Below are 27618 nucleotides of genomic sequence, written 5' to 3'. Positions count from 1 at the left end.
GCTGATGCTGATGATGATGATGATGACATACAACTAACAACATGAAGCACCAAACAAGTCCGTAAGCATCGACAGTTTAGAGGCGAAGTTATTTGTTATTTCTTTATACTGAGTTAAAATCCTGAAGCAATAAATCTGTATTATTCACCCCCACGCCTTGTCCAAAATCTCATGATGAATCGTACTTGCACAGTATCTGAAGCAGGTCCCCGCTGTGTGACGGCGAGATGGCACCTGGTTACTATGTGACGTAGCTCCCACAGCGAGATGTGAAATGGCATATGTGTGTGCTGAATGAGGCTGTCAACAATCACTCTGCTAATATACATGAGCTATAGCGATTCCCGATCTGGCCACTCACACGTAGGGTATCCGCCTTCCATCAGCTCCCATTGGCTCAGCTCAGATACGGCGGCGCGTTCTGTGAGGCTAACATGAAGCCTTGATCAGTGGTGATCATCAGCTTTGATCTTGACCTGTTTTTATATTGTCGCAGTGCGCCATGCATGTTTAAATCAATAAGAACTTGGTTTGTACGTAGCGGATTTCGTTCAAGAACACACGCTCACACAGATCCACAGACCATTATTGTAATCAAGTGTCCTGCTTCTCGCATTTGTCATGTAATCTCTGTGGGTAGATTCAGGTTAACACCTCGCCTGATGACCCCAGCCGTATCACACTTTTTCTCACATAATTTTCGACTGCTCCTTGATCGGATTAATTATCTTTACACCGATTCCGATATGTATAATACCTCGAAGGCATTTTTCGTAATTGAGACTGCAATATACCAACAGGGGCATACGGCATTGCAATATTTTATTGGTATTGTAATCTGAACAGTTGTCGAACAGAAGGCTTTACCGAAGTTAACGGCAGAAATCAAGACAGGATCACGGCACAGTAGGCATCATCCATGAGACAAAAACATTACATAGTAGTGGCAGTAGAAGATCCGGAGTCATTGGTGTTTAACCATCTGAACAGGTTGTGCCATCATTGCAGCAAGGGAGGTAAAACATCTGAAGATGTTGTGCCACAAGTGGTTGTAACACTGACACACAGTGGTTTAAATGACTTTAGTATCATCAAAATAAGTGAGTGAGTGAGTTTAGTTTTACGCCGCACTAAGCAGTATTCCAGCTATATGGCGGTGGTCTGTATATAATCGAGCCTGGACCAGACAATTCAGTGATCAACAGCATGAATCAAAATAAGTGATGACGATAGTACAGTGATTCATCATTATGGTACCAAAACAAAAGAAAAACAACGAAATTCTTGATTTGTTTACCATCAGGACAAATATATTGATACAGTTGGTACAAGTGGTGGGGGCCATTGTTACGGGTGATGTAATTATATATTATCCTGACAGTAGTTGATATTCGTGCTGTAAGTCATGTTAATACCATCCCGTGTAGAACAACTGTGCTACTAGAGATGGCACTACCACCAGAGAAAGTTTTGATGTTTATGCTAATATCACATGTTGAAGACACAAGTTCGATTCCACACATAGGCACAAAGTGTGAAGCCCATTTCTGGGTCCCCCGCCGTGATATAGCTGGAATATTGCTAAAAGCGGCGTAAAACTAAACTCCTACAACCAACATGTTCCATTCCGCCAGAGTTGGTGCTCCAAGTGATGCTATGTGAATACCATCAGAGCTAGTTGTGGCAACAGGGAAAGCTTTTAAGCATGTACTCGTCGAACTATACGGCCCTTTATTCCCGGGTGTGTACAATTCTAAAGCTCCTTACTCTGTAATACAATTGTATTGATTTTCAAAAGAGCAATTGGTCATTTTAGAGTGACTGATTGCAGCAGAAGAGTTGTATGTGATGTAAAATGTATCTCCTCCACAATCGAGAGGCTGTATTGTACCTGTTCGAGTTAAAAAGTGCGAAATGCTTCTCGTACGTTTATCGTCTTATAAAATCATTGATGCTATCTGTCGACGTTTTAAAGTCGATTTGCCCAGTAATCTCATTACATTAAAATCCTTTATTGTCAATCGTGATGAATAAACGCATTTAGGTTATCGCGTCCACTCGACTGCCTACACTGGTCAAACATCCAACACTTCGCGTCAATCAGATCTCCACAACGCAAATTGAGCCCGAGATAGTACGAACTCTTGTCGTAGTAAGTGAAATGCCCCGGAGGGGACGCACCTGGACTGCTTTAAGGCGCTACAGGTTCGTTTCGTGAGTTAAGGACAAACTACTCCGAGATGGAGGGCGAGATTTGGCGAGAGTATAGATATTGTAAGTGATAGGTGTGTGTCACCTGTCAACCAGGAGCGAGGCTGACAACTCGGCGCATGGCGCTCAGCTACACCAACTCCTCACAGCGCCGCTGTACCCTCGGGCCCAGTGTGCCGCAGGTAGTGTGCATAGGTGACGAAGCGCAACAGTAGTGGATGATAAAAGATGATTATGCAAATGACACGCTTTTGCTGAGTAATTCTTAATGTGATCATATTTGGCTGGCTTGATTCATGAAGCACTGATGGCGTGTTGATAGTAAATCTGACGAGGGACACCTGCTAATAACCTCGCTCCCGTCACACATGGCTGACGAGAGCAGGCAGTCCTAGGAAACAGATCTATCTTCTCCCGTATACGGTAGATGTATACCTGTTAAACGACTTATGAAGTTGGAATTAGAATAATGAACGTCCGATGCTGGGAAGTATCTGGTTTATTGGTTGATAGGTTGGGCAGGGGTACCGATGTTTTCAGGGAACTGTGGACGCAGTATCACAAATTGGTACTGTCATAGTTCACAAATACTCCAACATTATTCTGGAGACAGTAGTCTCTGAACAAAACACATGTTTTCCTTTCTGCTTTTATGAAAAAATTCATTACTTATAAAAACTTCTTGCCAAGTTTCACACGAAATCTCAAAACGAAACGCTTTTGTGTTGTAGTTAAAAATTAAGGGAAAGTGACTGCAAGATATTGAAAAAACTATACCGTTCTCGAAAATGCGCGAAAAAAAATCCCTACTGGTTTTCACACAACACACACGTCTTCTATTTAAATATAAATCCAAAATGGAAACAAACATTGTGTTTCCTGTTTGAAACGTAAAATTTCATCTTATTACAAATCTCTTAAGGGATCGCAAATCCTATGACACAAACATAATAGTTCTGTACACCGTGCTATCGCCTACCCATGCATGTCTCTTTCGCCACCCCATTCTCCATACATCATAGCATCTTCAAGAATCGGGATTATTTCTGTATAATAATTGCCTTAAAACAGCACGAGCACGGACAATCCTTATACAACACACCCTCTTGAAGTGTGTGTTATAAACTTACTGTTTTGAAGCAACGCAAACGAGTTCCATACAACAGAAATTTTTAAGCACCAGGAACATGTTTCAAATATCGAAATAGATTTGGGCGTACAAAGCCAAATAGTGGATACTACGAAATAGATGTCCCGCTCTATGGCTGTTTCAATAGACAGGACACTGTCGTACAGTAATTGCAGTTTATTCGTTTGTCTTCCAGCACCGAAGGAATCATCTGTCAATAATTATGTCAAAGCTGCTGAAAGAAATGTTCTTTACACCTCTGTTCCGGTGTCTCTTCTTCTCCAAGAATATCATCTTTATGAAGTACACTTATCAATTATAACAAAGCGTCTTGAGGCAAAATACAGAGCTTATATACATGTACCAGGCACGTCTCGTTTACCATGTCATTACTGTCATTACCTAGCATACACCTTATCACACATGGTAACAGTGTATACACATATCGTGTCTTAGATGTCCCTATGAATCTTGGTATGCCAGCACCATCCAGTTCACCACAGTGCACACGTCTTAGGTCTGCATCACCTTGGACTGTCCTCTCAAATTCAGCTGACACGTGACATTAGTAAAATGGCTTCACTAGAGCCACCGTCGTGTTTTCATTATTCAACATACATATGCTACTCTGTAACATGGTACAAGCAGGTTGGTAGACGCTTTGTTATACGCCCTTGAAAGTCCGAGATTTGAAATTCATGACACACTCCGACAAGAGGTGACAGACTGAGAAGGTTGGTGTGTTTCGCCAGTGCCATGCTCGTGTCTCTAACGGAGACGCCCGTAGTACTCGGGAACAGAGGGCTTACAGGACAGGATGAATAAACATAGACCCACCTGTCTTACATCTACCACCAAGCTGCCACACATTTACTACCTTCCACTCCAACTACCACACAACCTACCGCCTACCACATACAAACTACCACATACAACCTACCATCCACCACTTACCAACTAGCGCCCGACCACCATCTACCCCTATAACCTACGATCCGTGTTAGAAATGGACTTTGTGAATACACCCAATTGCGAAGATTGATGCCCACGACTGAATCATTCTACGGTCTGTTCCAGGCTTAAATATTTACTCACTGCCTTCATATGGCTAGAATACTGGTAAGTCAGGAGTCGAAAAACAAACGACCCATATTTAACCATCATATCAACAACTTTGCAAACGGAAACCCTACCATGCAAACAACTACCAACCAACCAGTCCTTAACTCACAGTCCTACCAACAGCGGATTGAACCTACCAACAGTGTACCAGCATAACAATGACCTACCAAACGAACAACTATCAACCAACCAGTCCATAACTCACAGTCCTACCAACAGCGGACTGAACCTACCAACAGTGTACCAGCATAACAATGACCTACCAAACCAACAACTATCAACGTTCACCCATCCCCATCTGAAGAGAATGAACTATGTGTCCCAATTTTGTTTAGTATCAGTAAGGGAAGTTGTTTCCCTGATGAACAAATTACAGTCAAGGTTGGTAGTTTACTGCAATTCTTATTCATGTTCTGATAACACAACAGGCGGCATCATCGGAAAGTTGGTCAGAACGTTCAACGTTAAATTGGCCTTGTTTCAAACACAATCCTTGACAATAAGAAGGATTTAGACTTCTTCTGTCAACTAATTACACAGTGTAATGATGCTTTCCACTACATTTGTATTTGCCTGTCATTGTGATAGGGGCCTCCGATACGATAAACTATCTTCATACTCACACCAACTATTGTTACTACAGAGTCGTGCAAAAAGTATTCGACACTTGACGTAATTTCCATAGACTTACATGTTTTTTCAGTGTAGCATAAATAATTTTCATGAAGTGAGTTTAGGTTGGATCTTTGTAAAATTTGACAGGTAAATTTGAAATCATCTCTGCTCTGCGCACATAATTTCAGTTCAATTTTCCGGCCACTGTTTAACTAATGACATCACATTTATCAATCTACGTATGGTTCCACAATGCACAATCCTATAGGCCGCCATGTTAAATGAGTGCACGGCACTGTAACTATGTTGATTAACTTGTAGCCATTCGATAAATACGCAACGGAAAATTAAACAGAAATTATGTGAGTGGTGGTAAGATGATTCCTCACAATTGTGCAAAATTTGACTTGGATCTTACGAAAATTAAATTCATGAAAATTATTTATGCTGCACTACATTAACATGTAAGTCTATGGAAATTACGTCAAGTGTCGAATACTTTTTGTACGACTCTGTGTATATGTTTGACTCACGAATTGTTGCAGTCAAACCAATTTTATATTTTCACATTTTTTTCATAAAACAAAAAAGAAAACCAAAGAGAAAATCTCTTTCTTGATGTACCATATGAACTTCTTGTTGCGTTGTCGCTGATGTCGCGAAAGCCAGCGCTGCTGACTACGTGAGAGGAGCCGACAACAGAGTATCATGCGAGCAGCGAGCGTGACAAAACGATGACAATGGAGTGCGCCCAGCCGCGCTTAGCACGCTTTGAGTAATCACTGTAAAGCTCTCATCTCACAAGCTACTCGGGTCAGCAAAGGGATAAACACTTTCTTCTAATTTCACAATCTCATTTTCCATTTCAAAATGTTGCTTTTAGCTGTAGAATTAGTGTACACGATACCACTGCCTTCTGTTTTCATCTTCTCAAACACTGTGAACATGATGTCCTGCTTGCCCTCTGTTCGGCATTGAGCACCACCCCTATGGTTTTAACACATACCAGGAACACTGCTGGTCAACAGAAGGTTATACAGAATACATTGGAATTACCCTCCACTTCACCCACAAAAACAGGACCATCGTTTTAAATTTCAAATTGCCCCTTCACCTGCAAATTGGCTGTAATAGGTCATGCTTTAATATATTATGTTCTTTAACCATAGCCTTTCCTTATAAAACATATACACCTTTTTTTAAATATCCTCAATTTAATAACCGGTTTGCCTCTACTAAGGAAATGTCACCCTTTTCAAATGGAGATGCCCTTCCGTTATCAAGATGTAGTATTAACATTACCAAAGTTTGAATATACTCATTTGCTTATAAATAAAATAAAGCAAGACTATGACTTAAATATTTGCCTGTATACATATTATACTATATATTATATTCTATTTTCTAACTCAACGTTTGTGAACAGAACACTACGGTATCTTTCACTTCACTTCAGCGTAAGCAAAACACCACAGTAATTTTCCTTACATGATGACGTATGCAAGAAAAACATTAAAATTACTTTACTTTATAGTAACAACGCATCACATAATTGGCACTCTGTATGATACCACATGTAAGCACATCACAAAAGTGGATTGCTAAATGTTGACAGACTATACATGCAATACAATAATAATGTTCAATACAGATAATACATGTAAGCCGAAGTATAGTACTGGTTAGGATGACACGTGTGAGCAGAATACTACAGTATAGCACTGGTTAGGATGACACGTGTGAGCAGAATACTACAATATAGTACTGGTTAGGATGACACGTATAAACAGAACACTACAATATAGTACTGGTTAGGATGACACGTGTGAGCAGAATACTACAATATAGTACTGGTTAGGATGATACGTGTGAGCAGAATACTACAATATAGTACTGGTTAGCATGACACGTGTGAGCAGAATACTACAATATAGTACTGGTTAGGATGACACGTGTGAGCAGAATACTACACTATAGTACTGGTTAGGATGACATGTGTGAGCAGAATACTACACTATAGTACTGGTTAGGATGACACGGATGGTTAGGATGACACGTGTGAGCAGAATACTACAATGTAGTACTGGTTAGGATGACACTTGTGAGCAGAATACTACAATATAGTACTGGTTAGGATGACACGTGTGAGTAGAATACTACAATATATTACTGGTTAGGATGACACGTGTGAGTAGAATACTACAATATATTACTGGTTAGTATGACACGTGTGAGCAGAATACTACAATATAGTACTGGTTAGCATGACACGTGTGAGCAGAATACTACAATATAGTACTGGTTAGGATGACACGTGTGAGCAGAATACTACACTATAGTACTGGTTAGGATGACACGTGTGAGTAGAATACTACAATATATTACTGGTTAGTATGACACGTGTGAGCAGAATACTACAATATAGTACTGGTTAGTATGACACGTGTGAGCAGAATACTACAATATAGTACTGGTTAGGATGACACGTGTGAGCAGAATACTACACTATAGTACTGGTTAGTATGACACGTGTGAGCAGAACACTACAATAAAGTACGGGTTAGGATGAGACGTGTAAAAAGAGCCATAACGTATTCTTTCATATCACACATGCAAGAAGAGCATTGCAATATAGTACCCTTATTGATGACACATGTAAGCATAGCACTATTTTATACTACACTAAACTAAAAAACAAGAGAATACGAGTATTTGTTAGAGTGCAGTAAACAAATCTGAAACGATAAATATAAACCAGAGTACGGTCCCCGCACATTACACCAAGTGAGCAGGTATAACCTTACACCTGCACACCGTGTGGAATGGCTGGTATAAACTGCAAGTCACTTCCTATGCTAAACGTCAATACAATATATACAGAAACAGAGGATTCATCGTGAGTAGATTTTCTGATCATATGGGAAACAGCCCGAGGCTGGATCTATATCGATTGACACGACAGGGTTGAAAAAACACTATCAAACGTACGAATAATATTTATCTGTTTAGGTAATGATAGAGTTCATGTAGGTGAAACTGAGACGGCTCATCATCCGAGTGCAACGGGGTATACCAATGGACAGCCCAGCTAACCCTCATTAGGGTATATGTGACGCTCCAGGGGCTGCAGTTGCTTCCCATGCTATGATGAGACCCTCTGTATCACTGCGTCAGTAGACCGGTACCCTGTATTCATCAGCAGACAATGGTTATCTCTGACTCATCTTCATCGTCTCTTGACCTGAATTCTTCATCGTCTCTCGACTAGTAACCCTTGATTCTTCATCGTCTCTCGACTGGCACCCCTGGGTTCTTCATTGCTTCTCAACTGCTAAGCCTGGATTCTTCATTATCTCTCAAATGGCAAACCTGGAATCGTCATTGTCTCTTAACTGCTAACCATGGATTCTTCACTGTCTCTCGACTGCTAACCCTGGATTCTTCATCGTCTCTTGACCTGAATTCTTCATCGTCTCTCGACTGGTAACCCTGGATTCTGGACAAGGGCCTGGTTGAAGGGTTAACCGCTTTTCTTCATCACCATATATACTGTAGTTTGTAAAGTTAACTCTGATTTGTATGATCAATACCGAACGGTGTACTTGAAGGGTCGCCATTCTTCGCACATCATTTTGAGCGGTTAACGTAAGTGAACAACACAGAGCATCACTAGATGTCATAAACAGGACATGTCCATGAGTATTGTATGAGAGAATGTGTGGAGAGCTTGACCTGCATTTATCTTCAAGCACTGCAGTTTGGCCGTGATGTGCAGTCTTCCAGTACTTGCAGTACATGCATCTCTAACGTCCAACTTGGATTATTTTAGATAATTCACCTCAATATTAGAGACATCGTTTATGGTTTTCGCAAACAACTGAAGTCATGACTGATTTTCCGCTATCAATTCATATCTAGTTTACCTTCCACGTCCATTGTAATGTGTTTGGGTAGATATTGAAGGCTGGATATCCTCATACGGTGACGTTCTATATTGCACTCAGATAGTAATCATCTAGTCGTTATATACCAAATTTATCAACTTGTAATGTTGTAGCATGTTCTGGTTTTCTATAAAATACATGTAACTTCCACTAATTTTGAAATAGTTCCACCCGCACACATACGTATCTAACCGGTGGACAAAGAACGACTGGTCAAGTTGGTTTATGTTCCAAGACAATTAATTACCGTTATTAGTAACTAATAATGACCTATAGGTGTTTGGTTTCAGTTCTTCAGAAGTTGGAATAATCCAACACGGCTTGCTTTGATACTCAATACAATTAGCAATCGGCATCACAGTGGTCAAAACAACTGGAAGATAAATGCGGGTTAGTGGACAGTGAGTATCCATTTCTTGACCGCGCGGCTCAGCGTACCAATAACGTCATGATGGTCAGTTTCAATTAGACATCAGCAATGATACTGTTCATTGTATACAGGTCCAACACTTACAATCAGAAGTCGGGGTCCCCAGTCAACATTCCTGATTGCTATTTCATCAAATGTATCAATAAGAGTTTTCTTCAGTCTTGCTGAAAACAAACACAGATGCTGCTACTGAAATGAAGTGTATCACATTTATAACTATTCCAAGTAAGTCGTAACTTGCTGTTGTCTTCTTCAATTCTGCACCAATGTTCATGACATTGAGTATATTTTATCAATTAAATATTCTTATAAAAACATTTTTGTACAGATACACACACGCGCGCACGCGCACGCAAACACACACACACACATTTTCACACAACTGAATACTTCTTACTGTAAAGCTACAAAACACATTTACAAAATGAATAAAACTAGAACATGATATTCGGATTCATACATTTACAGTAAGAGGTATATAGTTGTGAGAGAATGTTTTCTCTCCATATCATGAGTTTGAAGTTATCTAAAGATATTGTTATGTTTCTAAGCTTTAAAAACTATAATACTAATTCGCATTTATGTTTTAATTGTACTTTGAAGATGCTTTAATGCATAAACATTTAACCGTCAAACTGCAACAATAATTATATTCATTATGTTTTACATTTGCGATTAACGGCTTCGACAGGTCTGTATATGTATTTTTTTGTTGTGTGAAAAAGTGACACATAATGTTAATAATATTCTTTCTCCCTATGTCCGATATTTAACAAAAGGGTCAATTAAATATTTTCCATCTTCACTTCTCAAATTATGACCCAAGTTCTTTGTTCATCTAACGCTTCTTTTGATAATACCAGTCCCCACACATTATAAATGTTATGTTTTTTATTAGAATCAAGGATTTAATATAGCTAGTGCACGCCGATTGTCGTGATATGGTGCATTTCCTTAGTTGACTGTGTGGTAGCCATCTTGAAATAACACTGTAACTATTTTAACTATCATCCAGAAAACCTCTAGCAACGCCCACGAAGTCAGTATGGACTTCATATTCCCAATCTAATCTTCCTGGCAGGTCACGTGGATGTGCTCTTCAAACAATACTGTTCTAATGGCATATTTCAGACTATCCATGAAACAACATTGTCACAACTTCGAGTTTTCATTTCATAAATCGGAGAATGAAAACATTTTAATAGCTGCGACTCGACACTACCAGTATTTAAACACTATAAGACAAACCAGAATCTCAAAGAAGAGACAAAATTCAACATGGACGTAAGAAGCCTCTTTAAGGCCACATCAATGTTTTACACTTGGAAAAAAATACCACAACTTACTGAAAACATGCTAAGTAGCCGCGTGTTCACCTGAGCATGGCTGGGGAGTGAGTCAGCTGACGGGCTGGCCCTGTTGATCAGATCGGACGCTGGGACTCAGAAAACCTCACTATCAAATACACTATTATTCCATCTCAGTCGTTCAACTCAACATCTCTAATTTACAGGGGAATCAGTAGTAGCTGCTTCCGTCTTTAGAACGTGTGTAGAATAGATGTAACTTCTTCAGATATTGTTTTCATACTTGTTGATAGAGGGGTATATAAGTCAAGGCTGGTTGTGAAGACTGAGTGATTGATTTCTGAAAAGGCGTCTTTAACACTTGGATTGTTGATTACACTGTTTTATTGTTTGTTGAAATGTATGTTTGATGGATCAATAGTTGAAAAGCAACTATTTGAAATGTATACGAAATATTGCCTGTTCATAGGGATTTTAAATTTCTTGTTGATAAAACTACTGCTCATGACAAAACGGCATATACATATGCAGTCAAATGTTTGTTGATAAAATATGATTAGTGATTAGGCTTTTTCTTGCTTGTACTTCTTATTGTTTGTTCCTTTAGTGCTTGTTGAACAAAGTGTATGCCATATATGGCTAGGTAATAAAATAGTTCCATTGCTTGTATTAATTTAACATATTGTATACTATTACCGCTGGGTAAGGGTGTTTTATTGCGTGCTCACACAGTATGTATGCAGAACAAGGCTAGATAATGTGGGTGTTATTTTGCTTGTACAGTGTTGGCCTGACACATTTCTGCTGAATAAGGATGTTTTATTGCGCTGATACACTATGTAAGCAGAACAAGGCTAGATAATGTGGATGTTCTTTTGCTTGCAGGTACAGTGTTGACCTGACACATTACCGCTGAATAAGGATGTTTTATTGCGCGCTGACACAATGTGACTACAACACGCGGCTACTTAACAGAGTTTTATTACTTGTTGATGTAGCTTACATATAAGAAGTTAACACATTGCTAATTGATAAAACTGATTAATTGTTTGTTGTACATAACCTGTTGTCAGTTGACTACATTGGTTTATTGCTTGACTAAACACATGAACATACGTATGTTTTATTTACCTGGCTAATTAATAATGTTGCTTTATAGCTTGAAACAACATATATACGCATCATCAGTTGATTCTCTAGTTATTTTGTTGTTGATACAACACATACATAACTGATTTCTACCCGATAAGGGTATTTAGCTTGTGGATAAAAGCCATTCAGAAGGCTTCTAGTTTTATTGATCGTTGATACACCGACATTATAACACATGACTGGTTTACAAAGCTGTTTTACTGGATGCGAGTATAGAATGCATGACTGGTTAACGTTTTGCTGATCGACTTGTTTTAAGACATCATGTATTTAGCTATGAGATTTTATCTCTGCGAATTAGAACAGCAACTATAAGATATTTGCAGTGCAAAAGTACCGATGAATTTCACTTTAAACAAAAAGGTAAACGCTCTAAGTTAACGCTCATCACGTACCGCACGTGCATTTGTTTCACTGTTCCAACCACCGCGCTTACCCTCCTTGTAATACAAACCAATAATAGCGGTTTGAATCTATGATCGTTTGTTAAACAACAGTTTACTTTTATCCGAAGTTGAATAAAATTCTCAGATTTAAATGTTCAATTGGCAAGGTAAGAGTATGAGGATTCGCAATATTAATTTCACTTATTTGATTTACTGTTTTGTTTAAAGTGAAATTCATCGGTACGTTTCCACTGCAAACAGACTATAATCTCCATTAGAATGCTGCTTGTTATAAGAGGCGATGCAGTGAATAAAATAATGGTTTGCTGCAAGGCGAAATTACCAGCAAAACACATTCTTCACCGGTCGGTTAGATATGATTATTTCTTTCTATATACCTGCTTGCAAAATTCAGTAGATATCTGTTATATAATTTTTGTTAGAGGTGACACACGTATGGTCAATGTCGTTGCCCCTGGTATTTATATTGCATATTTGTTTAGATATGCATGATAGGTGTGGCCTCTCTACGCCTACTGGTGCAATCTACGTTGATGAGAGGTCACCTTTGGAACAATCCTTTAACACGTTTGGAGGTCGAGTCAAATGACATGATGTCGTATAAATTTTAAAACGACCTTTCCAAGATAATGAATAGTTACATAGAGAGAGGAATACATCAACGTAAATGTTGATACTGAAGAAATGAATATTTCTAGGTTATAATTATCATATGATATTTAGTAACAATTATTGTCTTCTGAATTTAAATACAAAAGCTACGTATATACATACTGTGCAGTGTAAGTATTTGTTATCAGCATTTAGTTGAGCTTCTATCATTCGAAACTGACAGCTTTCTTTATAATATACAGTATTTAGGTGTACTTACATAAACGGTCATAATTTGGTACATATGTGATGTTATTGATTTCTATATCCCATGTAAACCAAATACAGACTGTCACAGTGCATGTATTAGCCATGCTTTATTAATGATTTTCGATGATCAATTCACAGATTTTTTCATCGCTATTTTGTTTTCTCGCTCAGAGCAATCTGTTTTATTGGGATAATGAAGACTCGTTATTCTCTGGCGTATAACAAATATTCAAGCTTATAAATACGTCGGATATTCAAACACCATAACTACAGTCATGTCTCAATCACACGATCAACCCGTTACTGTGGTCACCTTAGTCCTTCACCGGTCAAGTTACCATCCGACTTCCCTTACTACAGTTATCGCCTATATTCACTCCACCATCCGACTTCCCTTACTACAGTTATCGCCTATATTCACTCCACCATCCGACTTCCCTTACTACAGTTATCGCCTATATTCACTCCACCGTCCGACTTCCCTTACTACAGTTATCGCCTATATTCACTCCACCATCCGACTTCCCTTACTACAGTTAATACATATATTCACTCCACCATCCGACTTCCGACTTCCCTTCCACCATCCGACTTCCCTTACTACAGTTATCGCCTATATTCACTCCACCGTCCGACTTCCCTTACTACAGTTATCGCCTATATTCACTCCACCGTCCGACTTCCCTTACTACAGTTATCACATATATTCACTCCACCATCCGACTCCCTTACTACAGTTATCGCCTATATTCACTCCACCGTCCGACTCCCCTTACTACAGTTATCGCCTATATTCACTCCACCGTCCGACTTCCCTTACTACAGTTAATACATATATTCACTCCACCATCCAACTTCCCTTACTACAGTTATCGCCTATATTCACTCCACCGTCCGACTTCCCTTACTACAGTTATCGCCTATATTCACTCCACCGTCCGACTTCCCTTACTACAGTTATCGCCTATATTCACTCCACCATCCGACTTCCCTTACTACAGTTAATACATATATTCACTCCACCATCCGACTTCCCTTACTACAGTTATCGCCTATATTCACTCCACCGTCCTTACCTTACTACTTATCCCTTACTACTCCACCATCCGACTTCCCTTACTACAGTTAATACATATATTCACTCCACCATCCGACTTCCTTACTACAGTTATCGCCTATATTCACCCACCGTCCGACTTCATTTCTTACTACAGTTATCGCCTATATTCACTCCACCGTCCGACTTCCCCTTACTACAGTTATCACCTATATTCACCCCACCACAGACTTCCCTTACTACAGTTATCGCCTATATTCACCCCACCACACGACTTCCCTTACTACAGTTATCGCCTATATTCACTCCACCGTCCGACTTCCCTTACTACAGTTATCGCCTATATTCACTCCACCATCCGACTTCCCCACCACACGACTTACCGTACTACAGTTATGGCCTATATTCATTCCTTAGTACAGCGCCTTTATTCACTCCACCATCCGACTTCCCTTAATACTGTTATCGCCTATATTCACTCCACCATCCGAATTCCCTTACTACAGTTATCGCCTATATTCACTCCACCGTCCGACTTCCCTCACTACAGTTATCGCCTATATTCACCCCACCGTCCGGCTTCCCTTACTACAGTTATCACCTACAACACTCCCTTTCACTGACTGACTGACTGACTGAGTTTGGTTTTACGCCGCTTTTAGCAATATTCCAGCGTCATCACGGCGGGGGACACCAGTAATGGGCTTCACACATTGTACCCATGTGGGGATTCGAACCCGGGTCTTCGGCGTGACGAGCCAACGCTTTAACCACTAGGCTACCCCACCGCCCTCCTTTCACGGCTTGATACTGAATAAGAATATATTCTGATTCCTGTATGTGTAAAGTGCGATAGCGAAGGTCTGGTATCACGCTGATCTTCACCGATCATTTAATGTGATCATGTCACCACTTATTTCGCCTATCACACGCAATGGAATCTGTTTTGGCATATAATTGAGACTGGTTATTGTCTGGCCTTGACGTGCTATATTGTGTAGCAGCAGCAGAGAGAATTCTGGGACAACGACAGCGTCAAATAAGGGTAAAACAGAGCCTACAGGCTACGTAAATTTGTTTGGTAATTTTGATACAAAGACATCAGATGCCATCCATGGATGAAAGGGGAATACTAGTGAGTTGGTATGAGCGTCATGGCGCTGGATGGAGGTCAGAGGTCGGATTCATGTCAAACGTAACCAAAATAAAATATGCTTGTGCACTGTACCCCATACGCTCTTCAAAAGGAATGTCACAGTGATACACAGAGACATAATATAAACAGACATGAGTGAGTAATGAACAAAAAAAGTTGCCATCGCAACCAGCATAAGAATTGGATCAAAATATACTTGGAGAATATAATCTGTATTTGGTTGCAGATGGTATTTACAAAATGCAGATGCTTAACACTTAATTATTAGCCCTGACTACCTGAATATCTTTCTGCGATTGTTCCGCTTATCACTTAGTTGAATCTATGCATCGTCATTGGTGCTCATTACTCGCGGATGATAATCACGTGGTCTACATATCAATTGTAAAGTAATATATCAGAAATGCCACTAATAATTGGCAATGGTGTAACAATGTTCTTATATCCACGTGTCAACACTGTTATTCACGGCCAACAATAGTACAAGACATGATAACTGTAGGCAGTTATGATAGTCAGGTGTTGATAACTGTATGTAGTTATGATAGCTAGGTGTTGATAACTGTATATATTTACAATAGCTAGGTGTTGATAACTGTATGTAGTTATGATAGCCAGGTGTTGATAACTGTATGTAGTTATGATAGCCAGGTGTTGATAACTGTATGAAGTTATGATAGCCAGGTGTTGATAACTGTATGTAGTTATGATAGCTAGGTGTTGATAACTGTATGTAGTTATGATAGCTAGGTGTTGATAACTGTATGTAGTTATGATAGCTAGGTGTTGATAACTGTATATATTTACAATAGCTAGGTGTTGATAACTGTATGTAGTTATGATAGCTAGGTGTTGATAACTGTATATTGTATGCAGTATGCTAGGTGTTGATAACTGCCAGGTGTTGATGTATGTAGTTATGATAGCCAGGTGTTGATAACTGTATATATTTATAGGTGTTGATAACTGTTATGATAGCCAGGTGTTGATAACTGTATGTAGTTATGATAGCTAGGTGTTGATAACTGTATGTAGTTATGATAGCCAGGTGTTGATAACTGTATGTAGTTATGATAGCTAGGTGTTGATAACTGTATATATTTATGATAGCTAGGTGTTGATAACTGTATGTAGTTATGATAGCTATGTGTTGATAACTGTATATATTTACAAAAGCTAGGTGTTGATAACTGTATGTAGTTATGATAGCTAGGTGTTGATAACTGTATATTGTGTACAGTTATGATTGCCAGGTGTTGATAACTGTATATATTTTCAATAGCTAGGTGTTGATAACTGTATGTAGTTATGATAGCCAGGTGTTGATAACTGTATATATTTACAAAGCTAGGTGTTGATAACTGTATGTAGTTATGATAGCTAGGTGTTGATAACTGTATATATTTATGATAGCTAGGTGTTGATAACTGTATGTAGTTATGATAGCTAGGTGTTGATAACTGTATGTAGTTATGATAGCTAGGTGTTGATAACTGTATGTAGTTATGATAGCCAGGTGTTGATAACTGTATATAGTTATGATTGCCAGGTGTTGATAACTGTATGTAGTTATGATAGCCAGGTGTTGATAACTGTATATATTTACAAAAGCTAGGTGTTGATAACTGTATGTAGTTATGATAGCTAGGTGTTGATAACTGTATGTAGTTATGGTGTTGATAACTGTATGTAGTTATGTATGGGTGATGCTAAAGTATATTGGTCGTGGACTATGTTGTCGCTATATAGGTAGGTGTTGATACCTGTATTACAGGATGGTGTTACAGTGGACATTAGCTATCTATGATGTATACTTATGATTATATAAGTCATAGTCTGTGTTGATAACTGTATGGTGGTGTATAACAACCGTGTTGATGGCGTATAACAACCGTATTGACCATGGTATGTGTTATGATAGTGGTGTTGAACAACCGTATTGACCATATAAGGTCTGTGTTATTGATGGTTGATAACATGTAGTTATTGACATAGTCTGTGTTATTGGGATGGTGTGTATAACAACCGTATTGACCATGGTCTGTGTTATTGATGGTGTATAACAACCGATGTATTGACATAGTCTGTGTTATTGGTGGTGTTTAACAACCGTATTGACAATGGTCTGTGTTATTGATGGTGCATAACAACCGTATTGACCATGGTCTGTGTTATTGATGGTGTATAACAACCGCATTGACATAGTCTGTGTTATTGGTGGTGTTTAACAACCGTATTGACCATGGTCTGTGTTATTGATGGTGTATAACAACCGTATTGACATGGTCTGTGTTATTGATGGTGTATAACAACCGTATTTACCATGGTTTGTGTTATTGATGGTGTATAACAACCGTATTGACCATGGTCTGTGTTATTGATGGTGTATAACAACCGTATTGACATGGTCTGTGTTATTGATGGTGTATAACAACCGTATTGACCATGGTCTGTGTTATTGATGGTATTGATTGACCATGGTCTGTGTTATTGATGGTGTATAACAACCGTATTGACCATGGTCTGTGTTATTGATGGTGTATAACAACCGTATTGACCATGGTCTGTGTTATTGATGGTGTATAACAACCGTATTGACCATGGTCTGTGTTATTGATGGTGTATAACAACCGTATTGACATGGTCTGTGTTATTGATGGTGTATAACAACCGTATTGACCATGGTCTGTGTTATTGATGGTGTATAACAACCGTATTGACCATGGTCTGTGTTACAACCGGTATAATAAACCGTATTGACCATGGTCTGTGTTACTGGTGGTGTATAACAACCGTATTGACATGGTCTGTGTTATTGATGGATTAGGATAATTTTGTTTACGGGTTATGGTAACTTCTACCATTGTGTACGTGTTTTCTGGATAATGATAACTGCCTTGCACATGGTTTACGGGCGAAGGGGTATACTTGTATGAACACTGGGTATACTTGTATGAACACTGGGTATACTTGTATGAACACTGGGTATACTTGTATTAACACTGGGTTAATACTTGTATTAACACTGGGTATACTTGTATTAACACTGGGTATACTTGTATTAACACTGGGTTAACTTGTATTAACACTGGGTATACGTGTATTAACACTGGGTATACGTGTATTGACACTGGGTAAACTTGTATTAACACTGGGTTTACTTGTATTAACACTGGGTATACGTGTATTAACACTGGGTTTACTTGTATTAACATTGGGTATACGTGTATTAACACTGGGTATACTTGTATTACCACTGGGTTTACTTGTATTAGCACTGGGTATATTTGTATTAACACTGGGTTTACTTGTATTAACACTGGGTATACTTGTATTAACACTGGGTTTACTTGTATTAACACTGGGTATACGTGTATTAACACTGGGTATACTTGCATTAACACTGGGTATACTTGTATTAACACCGGGTATACGTGTAGTACTGGTTACAGTGGTTTAATACAGCGTATGTACGGAGAGTAAACTGTCACTTCGTTGTTCACACTCACTCACTCAATCAGTAGGAAGTTATCGATTGGAAATATGTCTGAATAGATAAACAAACTACCCTTGTGGTGTAGTAGTTTAATATTGTGAAAGCTTGGATACCATTGACAGTGGAGTATCTAACGACACTGATTATTTCAGTACCTCGGTGTGAGTTGATACAACACAATGCCATGATAAGGGCTTGGAAGATGAATAGAATGTTGTATGACTAAGTGAGGGTTTTACGCCGCTTCCAGCAATATTCCTGCAATATCAGGGCTGGGGGACATTTGAAATGATTTACATACATTGTATCTGTGCAGGGAATAGGAACCGGGCTATTGGCGTCACCAGTGAACACTTGAACTACGAGGCCACCCCACCGTCCCTAAGTTTTATGATGTCGTACAGGCATTATTACTTCATACTTCATGTTGTATCTATATATACACATAGAGGCACAGAGCTTATGACAGTATGACTGTATGGCAGTATGACTGGGTCATGATGAACATAATATCAGTATATAAACGAATATAAAAATAATCAGGGACATTATTGTCCTAACGTTAATGTTAACGCACGTCAGTTGATAAAACATGGACAGCTTGCTATGGAACAGCATGAAGACTAGTTTGTTTAAATAGACACGACACTAAGTTAGACTGCTCTTAGCAATACCAGAATACTGCAATGGCTGCAAAGGAACTCACATTCGATGGTGCAGAAATTTCCACCAATGCCATAATTCAGAAGTTTAGGACAGGTTGACAAAAGCTGCAGCAATAGGAAGGATAGAACTCGTGTGTCTGCCTGGCGAACACATGTACCACTGCCCTACCCCACTATCCACACACAAGACATGTAAATAAGGATGTAAATTGAAGCCATCTGCTTAGGCCGTTCATGATGCCTCTTTACATGCGTTCAAGGTATATGTATGTGGAGGGGTAGAGACATTTGCTACTGATGACTTAAATATATAACGGTAAACAAATTAATATTTTCTATCCGACCCAATTCTTGCCGACTAAATTACAACCTGTTGTGTCCACTGCATCAAGAAACATCATCAATGGGGATGAGGAGGTTGTTACACTGGGTACATCAACATTGAAGATTCACTCACCTACATCCATAGCTAGTCCGTGCAAGTAAATAAACAGATGCACGAGTGGCCAGGCCAGAAAAAGGCATAAGTGTTTAAGTGACGAGCAACATGCCACCTACAGCATCACGACGTCGACTCGAGTGACACACGGCACTTGTCCGGCCAATCTCATAATCCGATATCAAAGATCATCTTAAGGCAACCGACCAACGAAGACTCACTGGCTATACAGATAACAATAGCCACATTACTTGAGAACAACTGTACTGTTTGGGGGTCTATGGGGAAGGGAGACAACTGGTGTGTAGTGAACAGGGCTGTAGCAACACACTAGCTGTGTACGCGGGGATTCGTTTAAACACCTTCGAGAGCAGAAAGCTCACGTTCGAGCCTGGGTGAAGCCCGGCTTCTTGAGCCGATAGACATTGCGCGTCGTCACAGACTACATGCCGAGCCGAGCCGATTGTCTTTTGTGAAAACCTTTGACTTTTTATGACTCACTAATGAACAGTCACACAGAAAGTGTACCGCTCTATACTCAGGTCATTTCGTCTAACAAACTGAAAAATTGGTGAGATTAACTGTATCCATCAGTTGTATCATTAGTCGACGTGTGGGGAGATCAAGTCTAAAACATCCTAGCATGCATTAGAATGTTTATCTACCACTTTATAACATGCCTTATATAAATATTACTTTAGTGGAAGTTTGAGGGAAATAACCCCTTCACGACATTTCTTGCAATGCTGCAGTCAAGGCGTTTAAGATGGGCCACTGATAATTCCCCCATCTGCCCACTCCATCGTCCAATTCCCATCTCCTTCCCAAAGATCCACTTCATTTCCTACCTCGTCCGTTTGGCCCCTTATTCGGATCCCTACTACTCCCACTGTGACGACAGGTCCGCCCCATCTCCCCCACAAAGCCCCTTGTCTACTCTCCTGGAGTTGGCCAAGTCAATTCATTCAGTTTCAAATACCCATTTCTCCGACCAAAGATAATGCCTACATATAATAGCTTTACCGGCCCTTATCAGTCAGTACTCATTTCCACTCCCTTCCACAACTGCAGTCTATATTCAGCCTCATTCCATCCACACCCAAACCTCGCCTCCGTCCCACCCACAGCACAACTTCCGACCCACCATCGTCGTCTCTCCACCACCCACACCCCTTCAACACACAGCAACTCTTTTCTCACACCCCTCAGGCATTAGCCCTATCTTCCCACCATCACCTGCTCCCCCCCCCCCTTCAACACCGCTTTATTCTCACATCCCTCAGCCCTTAAACCCCACCCTCCCTCCCTCACCCTCACACCCCTTCCACACAGCTCTTTATTCGCACACACCTCAGCCCTTAAACCCTACCCTCCCTCCACCACCTTGACCCCTTCCACACACCTCTTTATTCTCACACCCCTCAGCCCTTAAACCCTCCTCTCCCTCCACCACCTTGGCCCCTTCCACACACCTCTTTATTCTCACACCCCTCAGCTCTTAAACCCTCCCTCCCACCACCACCTTGACCCCCTTCCACACACCTCTTTATTCTCACACCCCTCAGCTCTTAAACCCTCCCTCCCACCACCACCTTGACCCCCCACACACCTCTTTATTCTCACACCCCTCAGTTCTTAAACCCTAGCCTCCCTCCACCACCTTGACCCCTTTCCCCACACCTCTTTATTCTCACACCCCTCAGTTCTTAAGCCCTCCCTCCCTCCACCACCTTGACCCCCACACTCTCTTTATTCTCACACCCCTCAGTTCTTAAACCCTACCCTCCCTCCACCTCCTTGACCCCTTCCCCACACCTCTTTATTCTCACACCCCTCAGTTCTTAAACCCTAGCCTCCCTCCACCACCTTGACCCCTTTCCCACACCTCTTTATTCTCACACCCCTCAGTTCTTAAGCCCTACCCTCCCACCACCACCTTGACCCCTTCCCCACACCTCTTTATTCTCACACCCCTCAGCCCTTAAACCCTCCCTCCCTCCTCCTCCACCTCGACCCCCACACCACACCTTTTACCCCACACACCTCAGCCACACCCCTCAACCCCTTAAACCCTACCCTCCCACCACCACCTTGACCCTCTTCCCCACACCTCTATATTCTCACACCCCTCAGCCCTTAAACCCTACCCTCCCACCATCACCCTCACACCCCTTCCACACACCTCTTTATTCTCAACACTTAGTGGCTCAATACCCCTCAAATACTTGACATCTTGCCTATTTCCAAACATTACATTCCCTTCACTATCGGTGCATCCATTCTACAGTTTAACATCAGACGGGTCAGGAAGCATATCACAGTGCATGTGTTGGATACGGAAGCTGACGGGGCCGCCAGGAGTGATAGGAAAACACTTCCTAAATAACACCAGACCTCTGGGAAGATAGAGGCTTTAGTGTAGACCGCCCAGAATATATGTTAATTCTACATTAATCTGATCAACTAACACCACATGAAGAACACTTGATAACCTCACACAGAAGGGGCGTGGCGATGATGATGATGATGATGATGATGATGATGATGATGAATGATATGATGATGGGATATAATGATACTGGTAACCATAATGAGTGATTGAGTTTGGTTAAAGGCCGCTTCAGGGTCATGACGATGGATGTTTCAGTTACACCATAGTGCGGCAGCTTGGGGGGAAAGTCACAACTACACTTTACGTTTACCACTGTGGTGAAACCCATGACAACCGGTGCTAACAAACCAAGGTACATAGTCAGAATGTGCCGGGATTCGAACTCACGATGCATGTTGTAATGAAATTAGCGATGGTGGTGTTGTGTTGATGATGATGATGATGATGATGATGATGATGATGATGATGATGATGATGATGATGATGATGGTGGTGGTGGTGGTGGTTGTGGTGGTGGTGATGATGATAGCGTTGTGATGATGATGATGATGATGACGCACCTACTAACTGCATTGCTGTATTGCTCATACGGACAAGTATTGTTGTGCCCCACATTAAGAGCAGTACTAGTTTTATCTTTATTGAGTCACTATTTTTGGTCATTTGCACGCTGCATTTCTGTCACAACTTCCTTATATTTTCACAGATGAAAAGGCCGAATGTATCCAGTTCGACCTGTTATTGCAAAAGGCGAAGCATGTTTCATTACCAGATCTTCTCAGGTCTGTTGAGAGCATGGAAAGTAACGCGGAAACACGCTTGTTTGGCGTTTGTAAATCTTAAAAGGCCTATTGTGGTCTTGTGTCAGGCCATCTATAGATGTTATCAGTTGTTAGTGGGCCGAACAAAACCCACAGAGACAGTGTGTGGCTTCAGGCACAGAAGACAATACCCTTCGTGGTGAGGGGTGGGACGCAGCATCAGCCATTCCGAGCTCTCATTCATAATTGATATGGTTTTTATAATTATCAAAACTTGATAAAAAATTATGTTTGATCAGATCTGATGGTAAAGGTTGTATATAAATGTGATTTGAGCATTCTTTGCAATGTCAGAAATTGTAAAAATCACCAAATTGCCTGTAGCGAGAGAAACAAGGGTCGGTGCGTGCTCTCATCGATCTATGAATTGTTATCATGTAAAATAAATTCCATCAGCCACACCATATTCGAACAGTCCCTCGCATTACATCAATCTCAGTCTCCCATTTATCCCCCCCCCCCCTTCCCCCAATTGAATCATGTAGTACGCTGGTCAGGTCCACACTTCCTTTAAAGCATCAGATATAGACACCATTGACTTATCACGAACAGGACACATGTCATTTATCAAGTGGAATTTGTATCAGACTGACTTAGGCATTGAAGTTTTGAATATATTTAATGTCCTAATACAAACATAACACAGTCACTACAGACCAATAACTCATAATAACTATAACATAATCACACACATGATACATAGTACTTCATAGTACTTTGGTTGGGTTGAGTCCCATCCGGAATTTTAACCTACACCCTCAGAGTCAGGCACCTAAACACCAGCACACAAGTCAGCCGCCACACCCGCTCAGCCACCCGGAAGCCAGATGGAACTCAACGGAACAAAAGTACTAGAATCTGTACTTTACTCAGAAAGTGTAGTCTCAAATATAACATATGTTACATAGTGGCTACAGGCAGATTGCACACATAATACATTGTTACTACAGCCCAGTACAACCAAACCACAAACATGGGTATTACAGACCGATTAAAACACAACATATACTATTACCTCATTACAACCATACAACCAGAGTTACTACAGACCGATTACAAATACAACACACAGTTACTACATCGCCTTTACAAACATAACTCATATTTAGTACAATGCCTTTACAAGCATAACTCATATTTACTACATCGCCTTTACAAACATAACGCATATTTAGTACAATGCCTTTACAAGCATAACTCATATTTACTACAACGCCTTTACAAACATAACTCATATTTACTACATCGCCATTACAAACATAACTCATATTTACTACAACGCCTTTACAAACATAACTCATATTTACTACATCGCCTTTACAAACATAACTCATATTTACTACAACGCCTTCACAAACATAACTCATATTTACTACATCGCCTTTACAAACATAACTCATATTTACTACATCGCCTTTACAAACACAACTCATATTTATTACTACCATCGCATAACTCATTTTACAAACCTTTATAAACTCACTCATTTTAGTACAACGCCTTTACAAACATAACTCTTATTTAGTACATCGCCTTTACAAACATAACTCATATTTACTACATCGCCTTTACAAACATATCTCATATTTAGTTCAACGCCTTCACAAACATAACTCATATTTACTACATCGCCTTTACAAACATAACTCATATTTAGTACATCGCCTTTACAAACATAACTCATATTTACTACATCGCCATTACAAACATAACTCATATTTAGTACATCGCCGTTACAAAGATAACTCATATTTAGTACAACGCCTTTACAAACATAACTCTTATTTAGTACATCGCCTTTACAAACATAACTCATATTTACTACAATGCCTTAACACACATAACTCATATTTAGTACAACCCTGTTACATACACGACACACAGTTCCTGCACCCTCATTATATCATTACACATAGTTCCTACAGCTCTTTTACAAACATTACACGTTAAGGAAGAAGTTTTCTGATCATAAGAATCAGGCAACAACTAAAGAATGAAACATGCCGGAAGAAAATTATTTGGTAAAACCTGGAAGAACTCAGTTTCATGATGAACAGCGAAAGCCACGTGCACAACTTACACGTGGTTCTTGAAAAACGTATATTTGGATCAATCGTGACATATCATTATCAGAGCGCACGACATTTGCTGCTGAGGAGTGAAACCACCTCTGCCCTCCCAACGTGTGAGGCATCGTTTTAACATGGGATATGCATATGCATGGTTGGAGCTTTAGAAAGAAAGAGATAAAAAATAGCATGCGTTTGGAGCTTTAGAAAAAAAAGAGATAAAAAATAGCATATGTTCTCAACGTCAATATCACAATCTTGATGTATATCTACCTTACCTTCATTACAAACATGTGACGTGTCTATCACACCTTCATTACAAACATGTGACGTGTCTACCACACCTTCATTACAAACATGTGACGTATCTATCACACCTTCACAAACATGTGACGTGTCTATCACACCTTCATTACAAACATGTGACGTGTCTACCACACCTTCGTTACAAACATGTGTGGCGTATCTACCACAGCTACAATACAAACGTGGCGTCTATCACACCTTCATTACAAACATGTGACGTGTCTATCACACCTTCATTACAAACATGTGTGGCGTATCTACCACACCTTCATTACAAACATGTGACGTGTCTACCACACCTTCATTACAAACATGTGACGTGTCTACCACACCTTCATTACAAACATGTGACGTGTCTACCACACCTTCGTTACGCCTTCATTACATCAACTTGTGACGTGTCTACCACACCTTCGTATCTACAATTACAAACATGTGACGTGTCTACCACACCTTCACAAACATGTGACGTGTCATTCATTACAAACATGTGACGTGTCTACCACGCCTTCATTACAAACTTGTGACGTGTCTACCACACCTTCATTACAAACATGTGACGTGTCTATCACACCTTCATTACAAACATGTGGCGTATCTACCACAGCTACAATACAAACCTGGCGTCTATCACGGCTTCATTACAAATATGTGACGTGTCTACCACACCTACATTACAAACATGTGGCGTATCTACAACACCTACATTACAAACATGTGGCGTGTCTACCACAGCTACAATACAAACGTGCCGTCTACCACACCTTCATTACAAACATGTGACGTGTCTACCACACATCCATTACAAAATTGTGACGTGTCTACCACACCTTCATTACAAACATGTGACGAGTCTACCACACCTCCATTACAAACATGTGACGTGTCTACCACACCTTCATTACAAACATGTGGTGCGTATACTTCACCTTCATTACAAACATGTGGCGAGTCCACCACACCTCCATTACAAACACGTGGTGTGTCAACCACTCCTCTATGTCAAAAATGTGGTGTGTCTAATGCAGTTCCATGGTCTCCATTGAATAGACGGCAAGAGATGCAAAAATAAATGAATATGATCCAGAATATTACAGGTGAGTGTCGCTTAGCAGCAAACAAATGAAGCGCCTGTAAAATGCACTCAATAACACAACAGAGACATATGTTATGTACACTCCGACGTACGTGAGTCTTTTCTTGCAGCTGCGTTAATGTGACTTGTGTTATACATACAGGCTCGGGTTCTGTGGTATGTACTGACCAAGAATAGTAGAATAAACTCTCCTGCTAGACACTTAACCAAAATGTTAAGACGAGGAAAGAACACCCATTACACTGAATGGAATTGTTAAGATCCTGAACAAAAGTCTCATCCTCGTTGTGATCAGATGGTTAATGGACACGGGTGGCCAATGTTAGTGTTTCGTGTAGCTGTGCAGAGAGTTGCGTCCCCAACACGTGTCAAGAACTTGATTTTCGAACCACCGCAACTACCCACCCACAACCCAACAACCGTAACCCCACACCCACCCCTCCCTTCACATATCTACATGACACCCTCAGGAATAACTGAAATACTTCTGAAGGCGTTAAACCCGACTTACTTACTCTTTCATAGTATGGTCATGTAATATCATATAAATATATCTGACACTTCATGCAGTCTCGATCACATTCATCCTGCTCGTTATCACATGTTAAGCTGTATCACACATCGTCACTCCATATTAAAGTACAGTCGTATCATCACATATCATCGTAATTTCACTTTAAAGTACTGTCGTATCATCACATATCATCGTAACTCCTTATCAAAGTACAGTCGTATCATCACATATCATCGTAACTCCACATTACAGTACTGTCGTATCATCACATATCATCGTAACTCCTTATTAAAGTACAGTCGTATCATCACATATCATCGTAACTCCTTATCAAAGTACCGTCGTATCATCACATATCATCGTAACTCCACATTACAGTACTGTCGTATCATCACATATCATCGTAACTCCACATTACAGTACTGTCGT

The 27618-nt window shown here is 40.1% G+C and overlaps 1 protein-coding gene across 1 annotated transcript in view; it reads right to left on the bottom strand.

Annotated features, from left to right (window-relative positions):
- LOC124280297 (ETS-related transcription factor Elf-3-like) overlaps positions 1-27618 on the bottom strand; it is a 57834-nt gene that overhangs the window by 14680 nt on the left and 15536 nt on the right.

Source organism: Haliotis rubra, unplaced genomic scaffold (assembly GCF_003918875.1).
Source record: "Haliotis rubra isolate DU_JTF1 unplaced genomic scaffold, ASM391887v1 Scf264, whole genome shotgun sequence".
Taxonomy (NCBI): domain Eukaryota; kingdom Metazoa; phylum Mollusca; class Gastropoda; order Lepetellida; family Haliotidae; genus Haliotis; species Haliotis rubra.
Note: the sequence above shows the minus strand (reverse complement) of the source record. Positions and strands in the feature narration are given on the sequence as shown.